General features: G+C 37.9%; 1 protein-coding gene and 1 non-coding gene across 3 annotated transcripts in view; both read left to right on the forward strand.

The window, feature by feature from the left end:
* The window catches only part of SEL1L2 (SEL1L2 adaptor subunit of SYVN1 ubiquitin ligase), a 147,441-nt gene that overhangs the window by 12,287 nt on the left and 120,979 nt on the right, over window positions 1-14,175 (forward strand). The gene's annotated exons all lie outside the window — the stretch shown is intronic.
* On the forward strand, window positions 5,027-5,129 carry LOC119619544 (U6 spliceosomal RNA). The gene has a single exon (XR_005236008.1). It is a non-coding gene; the product is annotated as a U6 spliceosomal RNA (small nuclear RNA).

Here is a 14,175-nt window from a genome sequence, read left to right on the forward strand (position 1 = left end):
TGAACAGATTTTTAGTTTGCTGTAAATTCTATTTGTCTATTTTCACTTTTGTTGCTTGTGCTTTTTTCTCCACATCCTTGCCAGCATTTGTTGATTTTTGTCTTTTCGATAACTGAGTCATTCTATGTGTTTAGGTTTTTAATACATTTTGAGTTGATTTTTGTATGCCTTGTGTGATAAGGGTCCAATTTCATTCTTCTGCAGTGGACATACATTTTTCCCAACACCATTTACTAAAGATAGTGTCCTTTCCTCATCATGTGTTTTGGCACCTTTGTTGAAAATCAATTGACCATAAATAAATAAAGTTTATTTCCGAGATCTCTATCTTGTTCTGTTGGTCAATGTGTCTGTTTTTAGTCCATTATCATGCTGTTTTGATTACTATAGATTTGTAATATATTTTGAAGTCAAGTTGTGTGATGTCTCTAGCTTTATTCTTTTTGCTTAAGATTGTTTTGGCTATTTGGGGTCTTTGGTAGTTCCACACAAAATTGATGGCTGTTTTTTTTCTATTTCTGTGAAAAATGACATTGGGATTTTGACAGAGATTATATTGAATCTGTAGATTGCTTTGAGTAATATGGACATTTTTACAATATTAATTTTTCCAATCCATGAATATATCTTTTTATTTATTTATGCCTCCTTGAATTTCTTTCATCAAAGTTTTAATAATTTTTAGTATACAGATCTAAAAGCTTTCTGTATCAAACAATTACTACTACTCTTTGAATCTATTCAGTAGGGTAGCACTTATTGGAGACAGGACAGGCTTTGGCCTGGGGAGAGCTAGGTGAACAGACTCCCTTGCAGAACCCGTAAATGCTCATGCATCAGCTTTATCTCAGCTTTATTGAGGAACTCCCTGACATGTTCTTTTTGTCTGACAGGAATCACTCTTCCCAATTCCGACTCCACTTTTTTTTTGCACATAAGGGTTCATAAGTCTCTCCCATTTTATGTATATCCCAAGAATTCTCTCTGCCAGTGATAGCCCTCTACCTGCTCCTAATGGATCCCAAGATCTATCCCCCCATCAATTGAAACTGCTTTTTCAAAGAATGCCAACAGCTCATTGATTACCAATCCAGTGGCCTCTTGCCGTTATTTCTGCTAACCTCTGTGCACCATGTGACATTACTCACCATCTTCTTTTTCCCTCTTCCTCTGCAGAGCCATCTCAGGCTCTTTCATGGGCTTGTCTTTCTCAGTTCTCCTTTTAAATGTTGTGCCCAAGGCTCGGTGCTTGGCTTTCTTGCTCTTCATATTCTATGCATCTCATGCTGTCACCCAAGCCCCACACATTTGTTTACATGTCTATATCTCAGACCCTCCTTCTAATCTCTAGACCAGCATATCCAGCTACATGATGATCATGAACTATGCATGCAGATTCCTTAAATCAACATTTATTATCAAAGTTACTTCCTCCTCTGTTTTTTCTCTTGTTAATGGCCTCAACTATCCTTCCCTGCTCACCTTGTTCTCAAGTACTCCAAATTGTATGATTATACAGTTCTAATTCCCGTAAGTATCATTTAATTCAGTGTTTTAACAATAAGACTGAGGCCTACCATGGTGAAATTGCTTCCCCCAGGTCATCCTGCAAAGCTAAATCTAGAACCAGAATCTCCTAATCCTTTATATTTATTCATTCCCTTATTCTTTTACCAAATCTTGTCAATTCTACATTCTCAGGGGTTTTCCCACCTATGCATTTTCACTGTCTCAATTTAAAATCTCATTTTAGTATCTTTTAACTACACTAATACACTTCTAACTTGCTTTTCTCTTATCCACATACACTCCTGCCAGAAATAATATTCCTTAACTCCAAATCTAATCATTATGTTCTCCTGCTGAGACATCCACTTTATATAGAATAAAGTTCTAATATCTTGTCCAGTAGTCAAAATCCTATATAATTAGATCCTTGCTTCCTTTCTATTTTGTCTTAGCTACACACGTATTTTATTTCAACCAATTCAAACTATTATTAGCTACTCAGTATACCTAGCTAACTCTCCCACTTCCATGTCTTTCTCAAGCTGTTCTGCAGACGGTCTGTTGACAGGAAAGGACTGTCATCCAATCTTCTTCCCCATCATCGCCATAAATCTAAAGTATAGTATCTTGTTCATCTTTCAAGGTCTATCTCAAGTTCTACTTCCTCTTTAAAAAAAAAAAACAGATCCAGCGTGGTGGCTCATGCCTGTAATCCTAGCACTTTGGGAGGCCGAGGCCGGTGGATCACGAGGTCAGATGATTGAGACCAGCCTGGCCAACGTGGAGAAACCCCGTCTCTACTAAAAATACCAAAATTAGCTGGGTGTGGTGGCGTGAACCTGTAATCCCAGCTATTCGGGAGGCTGAGGCAGGAGAATTGCTTGAACCCGGGAGGTGAAGGTTGCAGTGAGCAGAGATCATGCCACCATACTCCAGCCTGGCAACAGAGCGAGACTGTCAAGAAAAAAAAAAAAAAAAACCCTTGGTGGCTCATGCCTGTAGTCCCAGCACTTTGGGATTTTGGGAGGGTGAAGCAAGAAGCAAGAGGATCTCGAGCTCAGGAGCTCAAGACTAGCCTGGGCAATATAGTAAGACCCTGTCTCTATAAACAAAAAACAAAACAAAACTTTCCAAACCCCTTCCAAGTAGCACATTGTGCCTTTATTGTCTTCTGCATCAGAGTCTCATAATTGAGTTAGTTTTTAACTCCCTTAGCAGATTGCTAACTACATGATTACAGAGATGGTGTTGTACTTGCCTTTTAGATCTCCTTTAGCTCACTGTAGAACTTGACATTTAGTAGATGCTCAGAAACACTTGTAAAATTAAATAGTAATTAACATACATGTAATTCTATACTTCATAAAATACATTCCCAAAACTTGTGGAGTAGGTCATGCAAATGTTTTTATTATTCTAAATTTATAGATATTTAAAATTCTGAAGAACAGAGTTTAGTAAGACCTGAATTCTCTGGTGGGAATCAAAGGTTTTTACTCCGTATTACCTCTGTTATTCTAAGTCTGAATTCTCCAAAGGACCATGCTGCATATTTTCCTCACAATCATATTTACTTGCCTCAGGCTGTTTGTGCATACTATTAAACAGCCAGATGAAAAATTAAAAATTCAATCAATCATCCAAATATGTTTAAATGTAATATACATATGTTTGCTTTCATATGGAACAAACAGCCAGGTGATTGATCAAGTTATTTGCTTTTCAACCAGTTGTTTTCACAGTATGATTATTATATAAACTCTAACAGTGATATTTTATCAGTTTTTTGTAGATTTTCTAATTTTACTGGATTCTTCAATTTATTTACTATAGTCATTTAGTCCTATTTATATAATTTATCAGCCAATAAAATATAGTAAAAAAAAAAAAAACTGGTTGTTATGACTTCTTTAAGCCTGTTCCCTCAGACTCGGAACCAAGATTATAATGCCAGGATTGAAGAGAATATTCTAAGATTGGATAAAGTGATTTACACCCTGCAGCTTCCATGATTGAGAGATTTAGGGAGAAAAAAACAAAAACACATTAACTCTGGAAACAAGCAGGAGTGTCTTTGAAATCATCAGGAATTCCCAAGAGACAAAAGAATAGGTGGAATTGAATTGAAAGAGAAAACTTTTGCCCAAAATGTGCAAAAGAGAATACTGCTAGGAAAGACGTAAGAGTAGCTTCAGGGAAAAAAAGGAAGGAGCCCTGGCGTGGCGCCTCACGCCGGTAAGCACTTCAGGAGTTTGAGGCGGGTGGATCACCTGAGGTCGGGAGCCTGGCCAACATGGTGAGACCCCGTCTGTACTAAAAATACAAAAATTAGCCAGGCAGGGTGGTGGGTACCTGGAATATCAGCTACTTGGGAGGCTGAGGCATGAGAATCTCTTGAACCCGGGAGGTGGAGGTTGTAGTAAGCCAAGATTGTGCCACTGCACTCCAGCCTGGGGGACAGAGTAAGATTCTGTCTCAAAAAAAAAAAAAAAAAAAAAGCAGTAGGAGCAGCCTAGCAATTCTGACCCCTACTCCCCTCTCAATCGCCACTACCACCATATACAGAGGAAAGGGCAAGACTTATGAAAGGCTAGGTTACTAGGTTGTTGGACCAACCCTCCTACTGAAATAAAATGATACATGTAAAATACAAACTTCTTAAATGCATCAGAGAGTTTAGAAGACAGTGAAGTACCAGATAAAAAATCTAGGGAAAATCTAGAATCTAGAGAAGTAAGCACAAGTGCCCCTGGCCCCAGCCGTGCACCTGAACATCAAAGCAGCTTTTGCCCCTGTGCTAGGCAAGTGTAGACACTGGTTTTAATGGCCACACAAAGAGGATAGAATCCAATACTCTAGACCTGTCCAAGGTGAGAAGTCTAGTAAGAGACCTTTTCAACATTAACCTGGGACCAGAAAATGCTCTACTCTTAAAATAAGGGCACATTACCCCTTCCCAAGTTCAGGGATCAATAGGACTTAACTTTTAGCAGAGGAAAGAGAAAAGGAAAAAGAAAAATATATATCTCTGAGAAGTTGTATGGTCATGTGCCAGCCCTCACAGCTTGGGTTTACATTGCTTAGGGATTCCCAGGCACCCCAACCCTAGCACTAGCTCTAAGGTTAGATCTAGGCACCTAGGTTAAACGTCAGGAAACTGGCAAAAGTAAATTCATGTTCTCTCCATGGAAAGACAACTTCATCATAGGCCTCAAAGAATCCACCCTGATAAAGTTTGCAGTACATAGTCAAAAATAAGTGCAAAAGGAGACAAATCACTATTAGGTGGGAGCATTTGTGGTTGGCATTTGTGCCAGAGATATAGACTGTGGCTGCAAATGGCTAGTGATATTCATGGAGTCTCTATTCCTATTCCTAGAAGACTAGCTCCTGTTACACTCTGATAGCACACCCTGCAATACCCACAAAGTCACTGGTAGAAAGCTGAGGTAATTTGTTATAGCATTCACAGACAGATTAACGGGGAAAATCTAAGCCTAACATGAGGACATTAGGACTCAGCAGTGCTTACATATTCTACAATTTGAACAATTCGGAGAATATTGGCATGGCCCCTGTACAAGGGTGACCCGCAAATTTGTGAAGCATTCCATATTTTTTAAAAAGCAAACATTTGAAGACTTAAAAACATAAAATACCGTAATACATATTTAGAGAGGTTACTTAATCCATGAAACAAAAACAGGCTTTAATGAAAGAAAAAAGGTATTTTAGAAATGAAATATCTGATAGCAGAAGTAAAAACCTTAAGGCTGAATAGCAAAATTGTCACAGCTGAAGAGCAACCTGGATGCTCAAGATCAAACTGAGAAATTCCCTTAGATCATAATACAAACAGATAGGGAGATGACACATATGAAACAAAGGTTAAGGCACTTGGAGGATACACACAAACATTACAATATCCATACAATAGGATTTCCAGAAAGAGAAAATAGAACTCAGAGGAAAAATAAATCAAATAAAATTCCCTAGATATGAAAAAAAGACTCAAGTTTTTACATTAAGGCCCACTTTGTGCCAAGCAAGAAGACAGGGAAAAGACCTGCTCATAGAAAATAGTGGTAAAATTTTGGTACTTTATGGATAATAAGAAAATCCTAAAAGCTTCTAAAAAGAAAAACATGTATTTACAAACAAAAAGCACCCTCTTGACTTCAGATTCTTTAGCCACACTGAGTATAAGAAGTCACTAGAGAAATATTTTCTAAAATACTGAGGCGAAAATGATTTTGAACTTAGAATTCTATAATCTGACAATCAGACAAGTGTAATGACATTTTCAAACATGAGACATTTTCAGACATGAATGGATTCAGAATATTTATCACCCACAAGACCCTAGCTGAAATAATAGCTAGAAATGAAGTGAAAAATGAATCCAAGAGAAGACTGGAAGTGGTAAGCCAAGTAACCTTTAAGACTTATGATAAATCTAAATAAAGTTTCATTTTATTTTTTAGAAATACAATAATCACAAAGATTTATTTTTTAAAATCCTTTTCACAGTAGCAACAGATGTTATAAAATAGCTAGGAATAACTTTAATGAAGGTGGAATAAAATACCCAGGGAATGAAAATTAAAACGTATCTGGAGAACATTAAACAAAGAAACCTGAATAAATTAAAGCTGTACATCTAAATGAATCTGTGTTATAAATATGCCAAGTTTTTGTAAATTAACATTTCCAGTCAATTGTAAATTAACAATTCCAGTCAAAATATCAACATATTTCTAAATGAATCTGACAAGCCTATTCTAAAATTCATCTAGAAAAGAAATTATGCTGGAATTCCCAAGATAAGTTGCACAAAGAGGAACATAGAGGGGGGGTGTGTGTGTGTGTGTCCCCATACACACAGAGAAGTTCCTGCTCAACCAGATAGTAAAATATACAATTATAAATATACAATAATTAGATATACAGTAATTAGGGTATTGCCAGAAGAATAGAGGAATAGATCAGGAAAACAGAACAGAGAGTTAAAAACGGACCAGTGCATGAATAAGAATTTAGTACTTGAAAGGAGGTTTTTAAATGTAATAGGAAAGAGATGAATTATAATGATTGCTAGTGACAAATTGTCCATTCATTTAGGACATAACGGTAGATACCACTTCATACGAATCACAAAAATGATCCAGATGGATTAAAAATGTAAATTGTAGCCAGGCACAGTGGTTCATGCCTGTAATCCCAACACTTTGGGAGGCTGAGGTGGGTGGATCACCTGCGCTCAGGAGTTTGAGACCAGCCTAGGCAACATGGTGAAACCTCATCTCTACTAAAAATATACTAAAAAAGAAAAAAAAAGAAAAAATTAGCGAGCTGTGATGGCATATGCCTGTGGTCCCAGCTACTCAGGAGGCTGAGGTGGGAGGATTGCTTGAGCCTGGGAGGTGAAGGTTGCAGCAAGCTGAGATTGTACCACTGCACTTCAGCCTGGATGACAGCATGAGACCCCATCTCAAAAAAACAAAACAAAACAAAAGTACATTGTAAAAGCAAAACTATAAAAATAGTTTAAGGAAATACATGAAAATATAGATTCAAACGCTTGGTAAGAAAACCTTCTTGAACAAAACACAAACAAAAGGTTATAAGTGAGGAAAGAATGTATAATTTTCTCTGCTTCAAGATTTAAGATGTCTATGGTGAAAAGGATAAAATAAACAGTTAAAAGGTTGAAAACAGACTGAAGAATATATTTACAACATACACACTGAATCAAATAACATCCAGAATATATAGGGAATTCCTAAAGATTTTTTTAAAAAAGAGCCTGATAGAAAAATGGGCAAATGACCTAACAGTCAGTTCCTTAGGGAGAAAATATAAATACTCCCAAATGTGAAAAGATGGTTAACTGTGCCAGTAGTCATGCAAATGAAAATTAACAATGAGACACCAGTGTTATCACAATACATTGACAAAAATTGAAAAGTGCCAGTTATGGTGAGAAAAAAGTTAATATTCCTATATAGTAATATATATCATATATATAGGAATATATAGGAATATTAATTTCTATTAATTAATATGTGTAGCAGTATTTTTTTTTTTTTGAGATGGTGTTTCACTCTTGTTGCCCAGGCTGGAGTGCAATGGCATGATCTTGGCTCACTGCAACCTCCGCCCCCCCGGGTTCAAGTAATTCTCTTGTCTCAACCTCCCAAGTAGCTGGGATTACAGGCACCTGCCACCACGCTTGGCTAATTTTGTATTTTTAGTAGAGACAATGTTTCACCATGTTGGCCAGGCTGGTCTCCAGCTCCTGACCACAGGTGATCTGCCTATCTCAGCCTCCCAAAGTACTAGGATTAGAGGTAGATTAGAGGTGTGAGCCACCGCACCCGGCCTTGGCAGTATTATGTATAACATACATACACTATGTGTGGAAGTAGAGTAGTAGCTTTTTGGAATGCCAATTTGGCATTATCTATTAATATTTAAAATGAGCACACTACCTCTCAAATGAGCAAATTTACTTCTTGTCCACCCTAGCAAACCCTCATACCTGTTTTATAGGAAATATGTTCAAGGTTATCCCTTACAGTATTGCTTGTTATAGCAAAATAATTAAAAACATCATAAATGTCTATCCATATTTAATAATTAAATGGCAACCACTGTTGTAGAGACAACTCTCTTCCAACCTTGAGATTCTGGATTTTATTTCACGGTATGTCAGAAGACAATTCCAAACTTGAGATTCTTCGACTCTAAGTTTTGAATTGTAACTTAAAAGGCAGTTTGGTCAAATTTTAGATCCAGCAGCAGAATGACATGCTGTGTTATAATAAAAGCATTTAATCAAACAACATTTTTAATTAAGAAACTGTGCAGGGTGCTGGGGGCAAACTTGAAAAAAAAAAAAAAGAGGATGGAGCACTTTCTTCAGAGATCTTACAATCCATAGAATAAAATTCAATATATGATTGGGTGCTAACATAAGTGACAAGGGAGTACCACTTCCTGAAGATGTACCAAGAACGGATGGGTCATTGAAGGCAGTAGTATCCAGTGAGACCTAGAGGTAGGAAAGCAAATTTATTTCGTCATTTAACAGATATGATTTAAGTATCTGTTATAGGACAGGAACTATAGTAGGCATCGGCTCTAATGTTGAAACAGGAAAGACATGTCCTGGAAGGATGAATAACAATTGGATATTTGGAAAAGAACAGGAAAGCATTCCAAATTAGAAGTACACAAATAAGTAAAATATATGGGTGTGAGAATGAGTAGAATGTACATACGGGGTAGGAGGATACTACCACTTCAATAAGAGCAGGATGTAGTGTGAAATAAATTGGTTAAGAAAAATAAGATTGGATTATTGAAAGGCTTAAATTGTCAGACAGAAGAAATTAAAAGAAACTTTACTGAGTGCTAGCAAGTCAAGCACTTTCACATCCATGATCTCATTTAGTTCTGAGAATAACTCTTCCCACTCCCCACTCACAACTGTGCAATTCAAAGAAAAACAAACATAACAATGTTTTGCCTGTTCATGGGGATGTTGGCATGGAATGAGTAAAACATGATGGAAGATTTGGAGCTTGAGAAAATGATGATCCCCTTGACAGGGACAGAAAATTGGAGAGAGGATGGTGACTTGGGAGGGGGCACATGAGAAATAATGATTTAGTTTGTGGGGACATTAGGACTTAGAAATGACAGGAATATATTCAGGCCACCTTGCTGCCTATTTAATCATATTGCAGCCACTTCAACTACTGACAACAAAACAAGTAGTTTGAGTGTTTCCACTCTTCATCACAACCCTACGTGGAAACCTATCTATTGCAAAATTTCAGCCTCTCAACCAGTCATTCTGTGTCTCTAAGCTTAAAAGCTTTAGTGCCCTATTTCTAGAGGACATAATCACATCTTACACTCACCATTAACAAAGCCTTCATACTTTGTATGAATAGAATTAACTAAGTTAATGAATTCATTATACATTTTAGTTCATAAATTTTAGCATGCAAGAAATACAACAATTTTTTCAACATCGGAATGTAATTTCTGTTTAATGTCAAGCTAATACGTTTGATGTCAAGCTATTGTAGTGTTAATTTCTCTTTACTACCTCTCTAGCTCTCTCCCTACTCCTAGTCCAAGGAATGTTTTCTCATTTTGGGAAGAGAGCACAGAAAGCCTTGCTGTTACTTTGATGTTATATCCCAGTTATTCTACATTTATTCTATTGTCCAGATTGTAAGTCCTTTCTTTTCCTCCAACAACCAAGAAAATTTCTTTCTTTCTACCACATCATTATTTTTTTTCTGAAGCAATGAGCAACTCACTGACTAAATTGGGAAAAGGCCACAGGTACAAAAAAGTACCAAGAAAAACCATCAGTTAATATTGTCATCAGTTAATATGTTCCACCACATATTCTCACTTATAATTTGCATTTCTCCAACATTATTTCTCACCTAATCAAGAATTAATCATAAAATAACATTTATTAGACACTTGCTATGTGCTAGGCACCGTGCCAGGCACACTGCATAAATTACTCAACTATCCTTCAAGGTTGCTCTTAAGCTCTTTACTTGTATCTACAAGACGTAATTAGGCTTCTGGAAGGAATACTCTCAGCAAAGCTCAGTTATTTGGCCTTCTCTACTCAGTTAAACTTCATAAAAATTAAAATAAGTAACAGAACTATTCCAGAAAAGAATAAATAAAAGCCTAGTCCCCAGTAACTTTAGTTTTTATGGAAATTTTGCTATCTTTGCACTTGAAGAAGGAAGTGATGAGGAAGAGAGAATAAAAGACCACAAAATATCTTTTCAAGACACTGACACTAAATTATAGACTGTTTCAGAGCATCTGCTATATCTTAATGTATATAACTAAGCCATTAGCTTATTACCAAATGTATAACAGTACATCAAAATGTATCTGTATTTAGAGACCTTGAAATATCCAGGTCTGATCTAATTATGCAGAAATAATGATCGTAAATCACTTATGTTAAGAGAGGAATGGAATAGCTCCTTTCTACGTGTGCAATTCTTGCTGTATGGATGCTACAATTATTGTATGACTGAGATGGCTCTCTAGGGAACCAAGGTGATGTTCTCAGAGCATAGAGGTTGGGGGCAATAATGCCCATCACCCTCATCCTGTCAGGGCTCTGGGGAAGAGAAAAGCTGTGTCCTTCAGAATGGGAAGAGCTTAAGTGAGAGGCAGTTAGAATTTGTATTCTTGCCCTTAATGCCAGACAGAGCCAGGTGTGAAGGAAAGTTGCCCCCATATGGTTGAAAGTAAGATGGCACTCCCACCAGCGAGTAGGGAAAGGTTCCTGTGAAATTCTCCCAGGAAAAGGAATGAGCTGGGACCAGGCAGAAGGCAGTTGAGATATTATAACCAGAGATGTGTCAGTGTATATTGAACTGTGTCTACGCCTTTTATATATTTTTTCTTGTTTCTTGAATTACTAAATCTGTTTTGAAAATGCCAGTCAGTTTTACACGTGGTAAGCGTAACCAAGAAAAGAGGTTTCTAGGAAAAGGGGGTAGGAGCACTGATCAGAGTGAGAAAAAGCCAGAGAGAAAGTAAAGTTCAACAAGAGCTGCTTCTTCCAGGGCTTACAAAGTGTAGCTTCTTCACTTTATTTCAATAAGGGAAGTGCTTTTCTCACAGATGCTAATGCTACTTCCTTTAAAAAGATAGGTTTCGGCTGGGCACGGTGGCTCACTCCTGTAATCCCAGCACTTTGGGAGGCTGAGGTGGGGGGATCCCGAGGTCAGGAATTCAAGACCAGCCTGGTCAATATGGTGAAACCCCATCTCTACTAAAAATACAAAAATTAGCTGAGTGTGGTAGCATGTGCCTATAGTTCCAGCTACTTGGGAGGCTGAGGTAGAAGAATTGCTTGAACCCGAGAGGCAGAGAGTGAGCTGAGATTGTGCCACTGCACTCCAGCCTGGGTGACAGAGCGAGACTCTATCTCAAAAAAAAAAAAAAAAAAAAAAAAAAAAAAAAAAGTCTCTGCTAACAGAGAAAGAGAGGGGAACTTACATTTGTTATTAAGGTGCCATGTATTTAATAAAACACCAAACACTTTAAACTTTGATTCTATTCTGTCTTCACACATACTCCGAAAGGTAGGAACAGCATTTCTATTTTATACAAAACTGAGGCTCATGGAGGTTAAATAATTTAATACTTTATCCAACTTCTTCACATGGTTAAATAAGAAAACATGAAATGACTATTTCTAAACATCATTTGGAGGCGGGGCACAGTGACTTACACCTGTAATCCCAGCACTTTGGGAAGCCAAGGTGGACGGAGTGCCTGAGGTCTGGAGTTTGTAACCAGCCTGGCCAACAACACTGTGTTGGCCAACACAGACGAGGCCAAACCTCGTCTCCACTAAAAATACAAAAATTAGCTGGGTGTAGTAACGGGTGCCTGTAATCCCTGCTACTCGAGAGCCACTGTGCCTGAGCCACTGTGCCTGGCCGATATTTTATTCTTCTAATCCTTTTCTCAATGCTAGGAATATATTCTATATGATTTATTTTGTCATTAGTTATTGGTCTGCCTTAGCTTCAGAGAATTGAGATTTTTGAACCAAGAAGTCCTAATAGGCTGAAAACACAGAATCATTTCAGTTGTCAATTGCTGCATTAACAAACCAAAACTTCGTGAGTTCAAACAACAATGATTTATTAATCCTCATAATCTCATAATTCTATGGGTTGACTGGGTGGTTTTTCACAGATCTCATCTGGACTCACTCTCATGCAGTTTCATGCAGCTGGTGGTCAGCAGAGACAGCTGGGATGGCTGGGCCTCTCTGTCCACATGGTCTGTTATTCCTTGCTTCTTCAGGACATGGTGGTCTCATGGCATTGCTCCAGGAGGATAAAAGAGGCTACAAGGCCTAAGGACTAGCCTTGGAAGTTGAAGTGTCATCTGCCATATTTCAATTGGTCAAAGCAAGTCAAAAGCGTAGCCCAGACTTAAGGAGTGGGAAAAAATAATCTCCACCTCTTGATGGGAGGACTGGGCAAAGTCACATTGCAAAGCGATGTGAACACAAGGAGTTGTGATTCCCTGGGGGCCATTGTTGTAACAATCTGCAATAGTCCACCACCCTTAGGCCTCAATGATTCATGTCTCTTTCATGAATCTCATCCTCCCAAAATTACCCGTCTCATCTTATCATATCATCAAGCTCAGAATCCATGATCTCATGGTCTGTATGAAGTCAAGATGTCGATGAAGTTCCTTAGGTATAGTTCTTTAATTAAGGTACCTGTAAACTAAAAAGACAAGTTATTCCCCTATGCCTTCACACACCCAATGTACACTGGAGAGACAGAAAAACCACATTAGACACTGCTGTCCCAAAAGGGTGAAGGAGAGACATGAGTCACTGGTCCATGGCAATTTGGAAATCTAGCCAGGTGCATGTTGAAAGGTTCCTCTACTCCAGGGACAGGCAATGTTTATTAATTAGGACCCAGTTCTACCCTCTGGAAGTGGTTTCCTAATGTATTGATCTATTTGGCTCTTGGCAATACCCTCTGGGCTTGGCTCTGCCTTCTGAGTCATCCTTCTTTTACATAAGAAATGGCCCATGTTTGTGGCTGAGTAGCTGTCTCATGCTGCCTCCTATTCTTGGAAAGATGAAGGCCCAGAAGCGTCTTCTCATTTTGAACTGTCTCAATTTCTTTTAACCCAAGCTAGTGGCTTTTGTTCAACATAACACTTTTTAAAATCTTGTAAGTCTTCTATGAATCTGATGGGCTTCCCCTCCATGCCCGAAAAACCATATGGACAATTCTTTTGGAGGCAGGAGGCTGTAGTGCTAGCTTCTTCCCTACCACTTCAAAATTCTCCTACCTCAGTGGAAGGGGAGGAGTAAATCAAAGCTGTAGTGTGCATAGGATGGTGTGTTTCATGTTATGTAAATTGATGTGTCCCATAAAATGTTGTGCATAAATCAGATTTTTGTTTTTTAAAAAATGGAGTTTATGTCATTATAGAAACTTGCCACTTAAAATCAACCTATTGTGAATCCTTTGGTAAGGTTTGGAGTGGCGATGGTATAGAAAGAAGAGCTCTGGAGTCAGACCTGCATATGAATACCACTCTGCCCTGTGACCTGGGACAAGTGACTTATTCTCACTTGGTGAGAACACAGATATTCTGTGCTTGCTATTTTGATGGGTTGTTATGGAGATTGAAGATAAAGTATCTAAAGAATCTAGCATATAATAAATTACAGTTAGAGCTATAATTCTAGAGCTGAATGAAACTTTAGTCCCCTTCCAAGGCTAACTCCACATCAGACATTTTTGATGGTATATGCTATTATATATATTCATTTATTCATGATGATCATGAACTACTGATCTATTATGTGCATTATGAAACATATCCCTAAAATAGAGATAATGAAGGAGATTTTTTAAAACCTCAGGCAAGTAGATCTAATATTTTCTTCCTGCACCCGGTAGATTGTGGTTTTTTACAGGCAGTGCTTGAATTTGTGGGAATTTCAGCATCCTGTAGGGGAAGTGATAAAACAGTGGTGCAGATCTCCAGCAATCACCAATGTTTCTCAAGTGGTACAAGACAAGCTACTCTAAAGTAGGACACATTATGTGT

The sequence above is a fragment of the Chlorocebus sabaeus genome, chromosome 2 (genome assembly GCF_047675955.1).
Source record: "Chlorocebus sabaeus isolate Y175 chromosome 2, mChlSab1.0.hap1, whole genome shotgun sequence".
Classification (NCBI taxonomy): Eukaryota; Metazoa; Chordata; class Mammalia; order Primates; family Cercopithecidae; genus Chlorocebus; species Chlorocebus sabaeus.